The following is a 14,293-nucleotide window of genomic DNA, read 5'->3' as shown; positions in this document are numbered from 1 at the left end:
CACACAGTCTCCGGGCTGATAGGGGTAAATATTTCACACAGTGTCCAGGCTGATAGGGGTAACTATTTCACACAATATCCAGTCATATCGGGCTAAATATTTCACACAGGGTCCAAACTGAAAGGGGTAAATATTTAACACAGTATCCAGGCTGATAGGGCTAAATATTTCACACAATATCCTGGTTGATAGGGGTAAATATTTCACACAATATCCAGGCTGATTAGGGGTAAATATTTCACACAGTGTCCAGGATGATGGGGTAAATATTTCACACAGTCTGCAGGCTGATAGGGGTAAATATTTCACACTGTCTCCTGGCTGATAGGGGTAAATATTTCACACAGTGTCCAGGCTGATAGGGGTAACTATTTCACACAATGTCCAGTCATATCGGGCTAAGTATTTCACACAGGGTCCAAACTGAAAGCGGTAAATATTTAACACAGTATCCAGGCTGATAGGGCTAAATATTTCACACAATATCCTGGTTGATAGGGGTAAATATTTCACACAATATCTAGGCTGATAGGGGTAAATATTTCACACAGTGTCCAGGATGATGGGGTAAATATTTCACACAGTCTGCAGGCTGATAGGGGTAAATATTTCACACTGTCTCCTGGCTGATAGGGGTAATATTTCACACAAATCCACTGATAAAGGGGTAAATATTTCACACAGTTTCCAGGTTGATAGGGGTAAAGCCTGGATACTCTATTTCACAGAGTATCCAGGCTGATAGGGGTAAATATTTCACACAATATCCTGGTTGATAGGGGTAAATATTTCACACAATATCCAGGCTGATTAGGGGTAAATATTTCACACAGTGTCCAGGAAGATGGGGTAAATATTTCACACAGTCTGCAGGCTGATAGGGGTAAATATTTCACACTGTCTCCTGGCTGATAGGGGTAATATTTCACACAAATCCACTGATAAAGGGGTAAATATTTCACACAGTTTCCAGGTTGATAGGGGTAAAGCCTGGATACTCTATTTCACAGAGTATCCAGGCTGATAGGGGTAAATAATTCACAAAATATCCAGGCTGATAGGGGTAAATATTTCACACAATATCCAGGCTGATGGGGAAAAGTATTTAACACAATATCCAGGCTGATAGGGGTAAATATTTCACACAGTCTCAAAGCTGATAGGGGTAAATATTACACACGGTATCAAGGCTCATAGAGGTCAATATTTCACACAGACTCCGTGCTGATAGGGGTAAATATTTCACACAGTCTCCGGGCTGATAGGGGTAAATATTTCACACTGTGTCCAGGATGATAGCGGTAATTATATCACACAATCTCCAGGCTGATAGGGGAAAATATTACACACAGTGTCCAGAGTGATAGGGGTAAATATTTCACACAGTGGCCAGACTGATAGGGGTAAATATTTCACACAGTGTCCAGGCTGATAGGGGTAAATATTTCACACAGTTTCCAGACTGACAGGGCTAAATATTGCACACCATGTCCAGACTGAAAGGGGTAAATATTTCACACCGTATGCAGGCTGATAGGGATAATTACTACACACAGTGTCCAGGCTGATAGACGTAATTATTACACACAATGTCCAGGCTGATAGGGGTAAATATTTCACTCATTCTCCAGGCTGATAAGGTAAATAATTCACACAGTATCTGGGCTGATAGGGGTACATATTTCAGACAATATCCAGGCAAACAGAGATAAATATTTCACACAGTCTCCGGGCTGATAGGGGTAAATATTTCACACAGTGTCCAGGCTGATAGGGGTAACTATTTCACACAATGTCCAGTCATATCGGGCTAAATATTTCACACAGGGTCCAAACTGAAAGGGGTAAATATTTAACACAGTATCCAGGCTGATAGGGCTAAATATTTCACACAATATCCTGGTTGATAGGGGTAAATATTTCACACAATATCCAGGCTGATTAGGGGTAAATATTTCACACAGTGTCCAGGATGATGGGGTAAATATTTCACACAGTCTGCAGGCTGATAGGGGTAAATATTTCACACTGTCTCCTGGCTGATAGGGGTAAATATTTCACACAGTGTCCAGGCTGATAGGGGTAACTATTTCACACAATGTCCAGTCATATCGGGCTAAGTATTTCACACAGGGTCCAAACTGAAAGGGGTAAATATTTAACACAGTATCCAGGCTGATAGGGCTAAATATTTCACACAATATCCTGGTTGATAGGGGTAAATATTTCACACAGTGTCCAGGATGATGGGGTAAATATTTCACACAATATCCTGGTTGATAGGGGTAAATATTTCACACTGTCTCCTGGCTGATAGGGGTAATATTTCACACAAATCCACTGATAAAGGGGTAAATATTTCACACAGTTTCCAGGTTGATAGGGGTAAAGCCTGGATACTCTATTTCACAGAGTATCCAGGCTGATAGGGGTAAATATTTCACACAATATCCAGGTTGATAGGGGTAAATATTTCACACAATATCCAGGCTGATTAGGGGTAAATATTTCACACAGTATCCAGGCTGATAGGGGTAAATATTTCACACAATATCCAGGCTGATAGGGGTAAATATTTCACACAATATCCAGGCTGATTGGGATAAGTATTTAACACAATATCCAGGCTGATAGGGGTAAATATTTCACACAGTCTCAAAGCTGATAGGGGTAAATATTACACACGGTATCAAGGCTCATAGAGGTCAATATTTCACACAGACTCCGTGCTGATAGGGGTAAATATTTCACACAGTCTCCGGGCTGATAGGGGTAAATATTTCACACTGTGTCCAGGATGATAGGGGTAAATATTTCACACAATCTCCAGGCTGATAGGGGAAAATATTACACACAGTGTCCAGAGTGATAGGGGTAAATATTTCACACAGTGGCCAGACTGATAGGGGTAAATATTTCACACAGTGTCCAGGCTGATAGGGGTAAATATTTCACACAGTTTCCAGACTGACAGGGCTAAATATTGCACACCATGTCCAGACTGAAAGGGGTAAATATTTCACACCGTATGCAGGCTGATAGGGATAATTACTACACACAGTGTCCAGGCTGATAGACGTAATTATTACACACAATGTCCAGGCTGATAGGGGTAAATATTTCACTCATTCTCCAGGCTGATAAGGTAAATAATTCACACAGTATCTGGGCTGATAGGGGTACATATTTCAGACAATATCCAGGCAAACAGAGAAAAATATTTCACACAGTCTCCGGGCTGATAGGGGTAAATATTTCACACAGTGTCCAGACTGAAAGGGGTAAAGATTTAACACAGTATCCAGGCTGATAGGGCTAAATATTTCACACAGTCTCCGGGCTGATAGGGGTAAATATTTCACACAGTGTCCAGGATGATAGGGGTAAATATTTCACACAGCCTCCAGGCTGATAGGGTTAAATATTTCACACAGTCTGCAGGCTGATAGGGGTAAATATTTCACCCCTTCTCCTGGCTGATAGGGGTAATATTTCACACAAATACACTGATAAAGGGGTAAATATTTCACACAGTCTCCGGGCTGATAGCGGTAAATATTTCACACTGTGTCCAGGATGATAGGGGTAAATATTTCACACAGTGCCCAGGCCGATAGGGGTAAATATTTCACTCAGTCTCCAGGATGCTAGGGGTAAATATTTCACACAATCTCCCGGCTGATAGAGGTAAATATTACACACAGTGTCCAGACTGAGAGGGGGAAATATTTCACACAGTATCCAGACTGATAGGGGTAAATATTTCACACAGTGTCCAGGCTGATAGGGGTAAATTTTTCACACAATGTCCAGTCATATCGGGCTAAATATTTCACACAGCGTCCAGACTGACAGGGGTGAATGTTTCACACAGTTCTCAGGCTGATAGCGGTAAATATTTCAGACAGTATCCAGGCGGTTGGGGTTCATATTTCACACAGCCTCCAGGCTGATATGGGAAAATATTTCACATGATCTCCTGGCTGATAGGGGTAAATAATTCACACTGTTTCCAGGATGATAGGGGCAAATATTTCACACAGTGTCCAGGCAGATAGGGGTAAATATTACACTCAGTCTCCAGGATGCTAGGGGTAAATATTTCACACAATCTCCAGGCTGATAGGGGTAAATATTACACACAGTGTCCAGACTGATAGGGAGAAATATTTCACACAGTGTCCAGACTGACAGGGGTAAATATTTCACACAGTGTCCCGGCTGATAGGGGTAAATATTTCACACAATGTCCAGTCATATCGGGCTAAATATTTCACACAGGGTCCAGACTGACAGGGGTAAATATTTCACACAGTGTCCAGGCTGATATGGGTAAATATTTCACACAGTGTCCAGGCTGATAGCGGTAAGTATTTCACACAGTATCCAGGCAGTTGGGGTTCATATTTCACACAGCCTCCAGGCTGATAGGGTTAAATATTTCACACAGTCTGCAGGCTGATATGGGTAAATATTTCACACTGTGTCCTGGCTGATAGGGGTAAATATTTCACACAATGTCCAGTCATATCGGGCTAAATATTACACACAGGGTCCAGACTGACAGGGGTAAATATTTCACACAGTGTCCAGGCTGATAGGGGTAAATATTTCACACAGTCTCCGTGCTGATAGGGGTAAATATTTCACACAGTCTCTGGGCTGATGGGGGTAAATATTTCACACTGAGTCAAGGATGATAGGGGTAAATATTTCACACAGTGTCCAGGCTGATAGGGGTAAATATTTCACTCAGTCTCCAGGATGCTAGGGGTAAATATTTCACACAATCTCCAGGCTGATAGGGGTAAATATTACACACAGTGTCCAGACAGATAGGGGTAAATATTTCACACAGTGTCCAGACTGACAGGGGTAAATATTTCACACAATGTCCAGGCTGATAGGGGTAAATATTTCACACAATGTCCAGTCATATCGGGCTAAATATTTCACACAGGGTCCAGGCTGACAGGGGTAAATATTTCACACAATGTCCAGTCATATCGGGCTAAATATTACACACAGGGTCCAGACTGACAGGGGTAAATATTTCACACAGTCTCCGTGCTGATAGGGGTAAATATTTCACACAGTCTCCGTGCTGATAGGGGTAAATATTTCACACAGTCACCGGGCTGATGGGGGTAAATATTTCACACTGAGTCCAGGATGATAGGGGTAAATATTTCACACAGTGTCCAGGCTGATAGGGGTAAATATTTCACTCAGTCTCCAGGATGCTAGGGGAAAATATTTCACACAATCTCCAGGCTGATAGAGGTAAATATTACACGCAGTGTCCAGACTGATAGGGGTAAATATTTCACACAGTGTCCAGACTGACAGGGGTAAATATTTCACACAATGTCCAGGCTGATAGGGGTAAATATTTCACACAATGTCCAGTCATATCGGGCTAAATATTTCACACAGGGTCCAGGCTGATAGGGGTAAATATTTCACACAGTGTCCAGACTGACAGGGGTAAATATTTCACACAGTGTCCAGACTGAAAGGGGTAAAGATTTAACACAGTATCCAGGCTGATAGGGCTAAATATTTCACACAGTCTCCGGGCTGATAGGGGTAAATATTTCACACAGTGTCCAGGATGATAGGGGTAAATATTTCACACAGCCTCCAGGCTGATAGGGTTAAATATTTCACACAGTCTGCAGGCTGATAGGGGTAAATATTTCACCCCTTCTCCTGGCTGATAGGGGTAATATTTCACACAAATACACTGATAAAGGGGTAAATATTTCACACAGTCTCCGGGCTGATAGCGGTAAATATTTCACACTGTGTCCAGGATGATAGGGGTAAATATTTCACACAGTGCCCAGGCCGATAGGGGTAAATATTTCACTCAGTCTCCAGGATGCTAGGGGTAAATATTTCACACAATCTCCCGGCTGATAGAGGTAAATATTACACACAGTGTCCAGACTGAGAGGGGGAAATATTTCACACAGTATCCAGACTGATAGGGGTAAATATTTCACACAGTGTCCAGGCTGATAGGGGTAAATTTTTCACACAATGTCCAGTCATATCGGGCTAAATATTTCACACAGCGTCCAGACTGACAGGGGTGAATGTTTCACACAGTTCTCAGGCTGATAGCGGTAAATATTTCAGACAGTATCCAGGCGGTTGGGGTTCATATTTCACACAGCCTCCAGGATGATATGGGAAAATATTTCACATGATCTCCTGGCTGATAGGGGTAAATAATTCACACTGTTTCCAGGATGATAGGGGCAAATATTTCACACAGTGTCCAGGCAGATAGGGGTAAATATTACACTCAGTCTCCAGGATGCTAGGGGTAAATATTTCACACAATCTCCAGGCTGATAGGGGTAAATATTACACACAGTGTCCAGACTGATAGGGAGAAATATTTCACACAGTGTCCAGACTGACAGGGGTAAATATTTCACACAGTGTCCCGGCTGATAGGGGTAAATATTTCACACAATGTCCAGTCATATCGGGCTAAATATTTCACACAGGGTCCAGACTGACAGGGGTAAATATTTCACACAGTGTCCAGGCTGATATGGGTAAATATTTCACACAGTGTCCAGGCTGATAGCGGTAAGTATTTCACACAGTATCCAGGCAGTTGGGGTTCATATTTCACACAGCCTCCAGGCTGATAGGGTTAAATATTTCACACAGTCTGCAGGCTGATATGGGTAAATATTTCACACTGTGTCCTGGCTGATAGGGGTAAATATTTCACACAATGTCCAGTCATATCGGGCTAAATATTACACACAGGGTCCAGACTGACAGGGGTAAATATTTCACACAGTGTCCAGGCTGATAGGGGTAAATATTTCACACAGTCTCCGTGCTGATAGGGGTAAATATTTCACACAGTCTCTGGGCTGATGGGGGTAAATATTTCACACTGAGTCAAGGATGATAGGGGTAAATATTTCACACAGTGTCCAGGCTGATAGGGGTAAATATTTCACTCAGTCTCCAGGATGCTAGGGGTAAATATTTCACACAATCTCCAGGCTGATAGGGGTAAATATTACACACAGTGTCCAGACAGATAGGGGTAAATATTTCACACAGTGTCCAGACTGACAGGGGTAAATATTTCACACAATGTCCAGGCTGATAGGGGTAAATATTTCACACAATGTCCAGTCATATCGGGCTAAATATTTCACACAGGGTCCAGGCTGACAGGGGTAAATATTTCACACAATGTCCAGTCATATCGGGCTAAATATTACACACAGGGTCCAGACTGACAGGGGTAAATATTTCACACAGTCTCCGTGCTGATAGGGGTAAATATTTCACACAGTCTCCGTGCTGATAGGGGTAAATATTTCACACAGTCACCGGGCTGATGGGGGTAAATATTTCACACTGAGTCCAGGATGATAGGGGTAAATATTTCACACAGTGTCCAGGCTGATAGGGGTAAATATTTCACTCAGTCTCCAGGATGCTAGGGGAAAATATTTCACACAATCTCCAGGCTGATAGAGGTAAATATTACACGCAGTGTCCAGACTGATAGGGGTAAATATTTCACACAGTGTCCAGACTGACAGGGGTAAATATTTCACACAATGTCCAGGCTGATAGGGGTAAATATTTCACACAATGTCCAGTCATATCGGGCTAAATATTTCACACAGGGTCCAGGCTGATAGGGGTAAATATTTCACACAGTGTCCAGACTGACAGGGGTAAATATTTCACACAGTGTCCAGGCTGATAGGGGTAAATATTTCACACAGTCTCCGGGCTGATGGGGGTAAATATTTCACACTGTGTCCAGGATGCTAGGGGTAAATATTTCACACAGTCTCCGTGCTGATAGGGGTAAATATTTCACACAGTCTCCGGGCTGATGGGGATAAATATTTCACACTGTGTCCAGGATGCTAGGGGTAAATATTTCACACAGTGTCCAGGCTGATAGGGGTAAATATTTCACTCAGTCTCCAGGATGCTAGGGGTAAATATTTCACACAATCTCCAGGCTGATAGGGGTAAATATTTCACACAGTGTCCAGACTGATAGGGGTAAATATTTCACTCAGTCTCCAGGATGCTAGGGGTAAATATTTCACACAATGTCCAGGTTGATAGGGGTAAATATTTCACACAGTGTCCAGACTGATAGGGGTAAATATTTCACACACTGTCCAGGCTGATAGGGGTAAATATTTCACACAATGTCCAGTCATATCGGGCTAAATATTTCACACAGGGTTCAGACTGACAGAGGTAAATATTTCACAAAGTATCCAGGCGGTTGGGGTTCATATTTCACACAGCCTCCAGGCTGATAGGGTTAAATATTTCACACAGTCTGCAGACTGATAGGGGTAAATATTTCACACAGTCTCCAGACTGATAGGGGTAATTATTTCACACAATATCCAGGCCAATAGGGGTAAATATTTCACACATTCTCCAGGCTGATAGGGTAAATATTTCACACAGTATCCAGGCTGATATTCTTAAATATTTCACACAATCTCCAGGCTGATATGGATAATTATTTCACACATTCTCCAGGTTGATAGGGGTACATATTTCACACATTCTCCAGGCTGATAGGGTAAAGAATTCACACAGTATCCCGGATAATTGGGGTAAATATTTCAGACAATATCCAGGCAAATAGAGGTAAATATTTCACACAGTATCCAGGCTGATAGGGCTAAATATTTCACACAGTATCCAGGCTGATAGAGGTAAATATTTCACACATTCTCCAGGCTGATAGGGGTAAATATTTCACACAGTCTCAAAGCTGATAGGGGTAAATATTACACACGGTCTCCAGGCTCATAGAGGTAAATATTTCACACAGTCTCCGTGCTGATAGGGGTACATTTTTCACACAGTCTCCGGGCTGATAAAGGTAAATATTTCACACTGTGTCCAGACTGACAGGGGTAAATATTTCACACAATGTCCAGGCTGATAGGGGTAAATATTTCACACAATGTCCAGTCATATCGGGCTAAATATTTCACACAGGGTCCAGGCTGATAGGGGTAAATATTTCACACAGTGTCCAGACTGACAGGGGTAAATATTTCACACAGTGTCCAGGCTGATAGGGGTAAATATTTCACACAGTCTCCGGGCTGATGGGGGTAAATATTTCACACTGTGTCCAGGATGCTAGGGGTAAATATTTCACACAGTCTCCGTGCTGATAGGGGTAAATATTTCACACAGTCTCCGGGCTGATGGGGGTAAATATTTCACACTGTGTCCAGGATGCTAGGGGTAAATATTTCACACAGTGTCCAGGCTGATAGGGGTAAATATTTCACTCAGTCTCCAGGATGCTAGGGGTAAATATTTCACACAATCTCCAGGCTGATAGGGGTAAATATTTCACACAGTGTCCAGACTGATAGGGGTAAATATTTCACTCAGTCTCCAGGATGCTAGGGGTAAATATTTCACACAATGTCCAGGTTGATAGGGGTAAATATTTCACACAGTGTCCAGACTGATAGGGGTAAATATTTCACACACTGTCCAGGCTGATAGGGGTAAATATTTCACACAATGTCCAGTCATATCGGGCTAAATATTTCACACAGGGTCCAGACTGACAGAGGTAAATATTTCACAAAGTATCCAGGCGGTTGGGGTTCATATTTCACACAGCCTCCAGGCTGATAGGGTTAAATATTTCACACAGTCTGCAGACTGATAGGGGTAAATATTTCACACAGTCTCCAGACTGATAGGGGTAATTATTTCACACAATATCCAGGCCAATAGGGGTAAATATTTCACACATTCTCCAGGCTGATAGGGTAAATATTTCACACAGTATCCAGGCTGATATTCTTAAATATTTCACACAATCTCCAGGCTGATATGGATAATTATTTCACACATTCTCCAGGTTGATAGGGGTACATATTTCACACATTCTCCAGGCTGATAGGGTAAAGAATTCACACAGTATCCCGGATAATAGGGGTAAATATTTCAGACAATATCCAGGCAAATAGAGGTAAATATTTCACACAGTATCCAGGCTGATAGGGCTAAATATTTCACACAGTATCCAGGCTGATAGAGGTAAATATTTCACACATTCTCCAGGCTGATAGGGGTAAATATTTCACACAGTCTCAAAGCTGATAGGGGTAAATATTACACACGGTCTCCAGGCTCATAGAGGTAAATATTTCACACAGTCTCCGTGCTGATAGGGGTACATTTTTCACACAGTCTCCGGGCTGATAAAGGTAAATATTTCACACTGTGTCCAGGATGATAGGGGTAAATATTTCACACAGTGTCCAGGCTGATAGGGGTAAATATTTCACTCAGTCTCCAGGATGCTAGGGGTAAATATTTCACACAATCTCCAGGCTGATAGGGGTAAATATTACACTCAGTTTCCAGACTGACAGGGCTAAATATTGCACACCATGTCCAGACTGATAGGGGTAAATATTTCACACCGTATGCAGGCTGATAGGGATAATTACTACACACAGTGTCCAGGCTGATAGACGTAATTATTACACACAATGTCCAGGCTGATAGGGGTAAATATTTCACTCATTCTCCAGGCTGATAAGGTAAATAATTCACACAGTATCCGGGCTGATAGGGGTACATATTTCACACAGTATCCTGGCAAATAGAGGTAATTATTTCACACAGTATCCACGCTGATAGGGCTAAATATTTCACACAGTGTCCAGACTGATAAGGGATAATATTTGACACAGTATCTAGGCTGATCGGGGTAAATATTTCACACAGCGTCCAGACTCATAGTAGTAAATACGTCACACATTATCCAGGCTGATAGTGGTAAATATTTCACACAGTATCAAGGCTGATACGGGTAAATATTTCACACCGTCTCCTGTCTGATAGGGGTAAATATTACACACAATTTCCTGGCTGATCGGGGTAAATATTTCAGACAAATCCACTCATTTAGGGGTAAATATTTCACACTGTTTCCAGTCGGATAGGGGTAAATATTTCACACAGTCTCCACGCTGATAGGGGTAAATATTTCACACATATACAGGTTGATAGTGGTAAATATTGCATAAAGTCTCCAGCCTGTTAGGGGTAAATATTTCACACAGTACCTAAGCTGATTGGGGTAAATATTTCACACAGTTCTCAGGCTGATAGGGGTAAATATTTCACACAGTCTCCAGGCTGATATGGATAGATATTTGACATTATATCTAGTAAGATAGGGGTAAATATTTCACACAGTATCCAGGTTGATAGGGGTAAATATTACACACAGTCTCCATGCTGATACGGGTAATTATTTAACACAATGTCAAGGCTGATCGAGGTAATTATTTCAGACAATGTCCAGGCTGATAGTGGTAAATATTTCACACATTCTCCAGACTGATAGGTTAAATATTTCACACAGTATCCAGGCTGATAGAGGTAAATATTTCACACAATATCCAGGCTGATAGGTGGAAATATTTCAAACATTATCCAGGCTGATTGGGTTAAATATTACACATAGTCTCCAGGCTGATAGGGTTAAATATTTCACACAATATCCCGGCTGATAAGGGTACATATATCACACAATATCCAGGCTGATAAGTGTAAATATTTCACACAGTATCCAGGCTGATTGTGATAAATATTTCACACAGTATCCAGGCTGATAGGGGTAAATATTTCACACAATATCCAGGCTGATTGGGGTAAATATTTCACACATTCTCCAGGCTGATAGGGGTAAATATTTCACACAGTCTCAAAGCTGATAGGTGTAAATATTACACACGGTCTCCAGGCTCATAGAGGTAAATATTGCACACAGTCTCCGTGCTGATCAGGGTAAATACTTCAGACAGTCTCCGGGCTGATAGGGCTAAATATTTCACACTGTGTCCAAGTTGATAGGGGTAAATATTTCACACAGTCTCCAGGCTGATAGGGGTAAATATTTCATTCAGTCTCCAGGATGCTATTGGTAAATATTTCACACAATCTCCAGTCTGATAGGGGTAAATATTACACACAGTATCCAGAATGATAGGGGTAAATATTTCACACAGGGTCCAGACTGGTAGGGTAAATATTTCACACAGTGTCCAGGCTGATAGGGGTAAATATTTCACACAGGGTCCAGGCTGACACGGGTAAATATTTCACACAGTGTCCAGGCTGATAGCAGTAAATATTTCACACAGTATCCAGGCGGTTGGGGTTCATATTTCACACAGCCTCCAGGCTGATAGGGTTAAATATTTCACACAGTCTGCAGATTGATAGGGGTAAATATTTCACACAGTCTCCAGGCTGATAGGGGTAAATATTTCACACAATATCCAGGCCAATAGGGGTAAATATTTCACACGTTCTCCAGGCTGACAGGGGTAAATATTTCACACAGTCTCAAAGCTGATAGGGGTAAATATTACACACGGTCACCAGGCTCATAGAGGTAAATATTGCACACAGTCTCCGTGCTGATAAGGGTAAATATTTCACACAGTCTCCGGGCTGATAGGGCTAAATATTTCACACTGTGTCCAGGATGATAGGGGTAACTATTTCACACAGTCTGCAGACTGATAGGGGTAAATATTTCACACAGTCTCCAGACTGATAGGGGTAATTATTTCACACAATATCCAGGCCAATAGGGGTAAATATTTCACACATTCTCCAGGCTGATAGGGTAAATATTTCTCACAGTATCCAGGCTGATATTGTTAAATATTTCACACAGTAAGAAGGTTGATAGGGCTAAATATTTCCCACAGTCTCCAGGCTGATATGGATAATTATTTCACACATTCTCCAGGTTGATAGGGGTACATATTTCACACATTCTCCAGGCTGATAGGGTAAAGAATTGACACAGTATCCCGGCTTATAGGGGTAAATATTTCAGACAATATCCAGGCAAATAGAGGTAAATATTTCACACTGTATCCAGGCTGATAGGGCTAAATATTTCACACAGTGTCCAGGCTGATAGCGGTAAATATTTCACACAGTATCCAGGCTGATATTGTTAAATATTTCACACAGTAAGAAGGTTGATAGGGCTAAATATTTCCCACAGTCTCCAGGCTGATATGGATAATTATTTCACACATTCTCCAGGTTGATAGGGGTAAATATTTCACACATTCTCCAGGCTAATAGGGTAAAGAATTCACACAGTATCCCGGCTGATAGGGGTAAATATTTCAGACAGTATCCAGGCAAACAGAGGTAAATATTTCACACAGTATCCAGGCTGATAGGGGTAAATATTTCACACAGTCTCAAAGCTGAAAGGGGTAAATATTACACACGGTCTCCAGGCTCATAGAGGTAAATATTTCACACAGTCTCCGTGCTGATAGGGGTAAATATTTCACACAGTCTCCGGGCTGATAGCGGTAAATATTTCACACTGTGTCCAGGATGACAGGGGTAAATATTTCACACAGTGCCCAGGCCGATAGGGGTAAATATTTCACTCAGTCTCCAGGATGCTAGGGGTAAATATTTCACACAATCTCCCGGCTGATAGAGGTAAATATTACACACAGTGTCCAGACTGAGAGGGGGAAATATTTCACACAGTATCCAGACTGATAGGGGTAAATATTTCACACAGTGTCCAGGCTGATAGGGGTAAATTTTTCACACAATGTCCAGTCATATCGGGCTAAATATTTCACACAGCGTCCAGACTGCCAGGGGTGAATGTTTCACACAGTTCTCAGGCTGATAGCGGTAAATATTTCAGACAGTATCCAGGTGGTTGGGGTTCATATTTCACACAGCCTCCAGGCTGATATGGGTAAATATTTCACATGGTCTCCTGGCTGATAGGGGTAAATATTTCACACTGTTTCCAGGATGATAGGGGCAACTATTTCACACAGTGTCCAGGCAGATAGGAGTAAATATTACACTCAGTCTCCAGGATGCTAGGGGTAAATATTACACACAGTGTCCAGACTGATAAGGAGAAATATTTCACACAGTGTCCAGACTGACAGGGGTAAATATTTCACACAGTGTCCCGGCTGATAGGGGTAAATATTTCACACAATGTCCAGTCATATCGGGCTAAATATTTCACACAGGGTCCAGACTGACAGGGGTAAATATTTCACACAGTGTCCAGGCTGATATGGGTAAATATTTCACACAGTGTCCAGGCTGATAGCGGTAAGTATTTCACACAGTATCCAGGCGGTTGGGGTTAATATTTCACACAGCCTCCAGGGTGATAGGGTTAAATATTTCACACAGTCTG

This window comes from Carcharodon carcharias, chromosome 17 (assembly GCF_017639515.1).
Source record: "Carcharodon carcharias isolate sCarCar2 chromosome 17, sCarCar2.pri, whole genome shotgun sequence".
Classification (NCBI taxonomy): Eukaryota; Metazoa; Chordata; class Chondrichthyes; order Lamniformes; family Lamnidae; genus Carcharodon; species Carcharodon carcharias.
The sequence above is the reverse complement of the archived record's forward strand: the minus strand, read 5'-3'. Positions refer to the sequence as shown.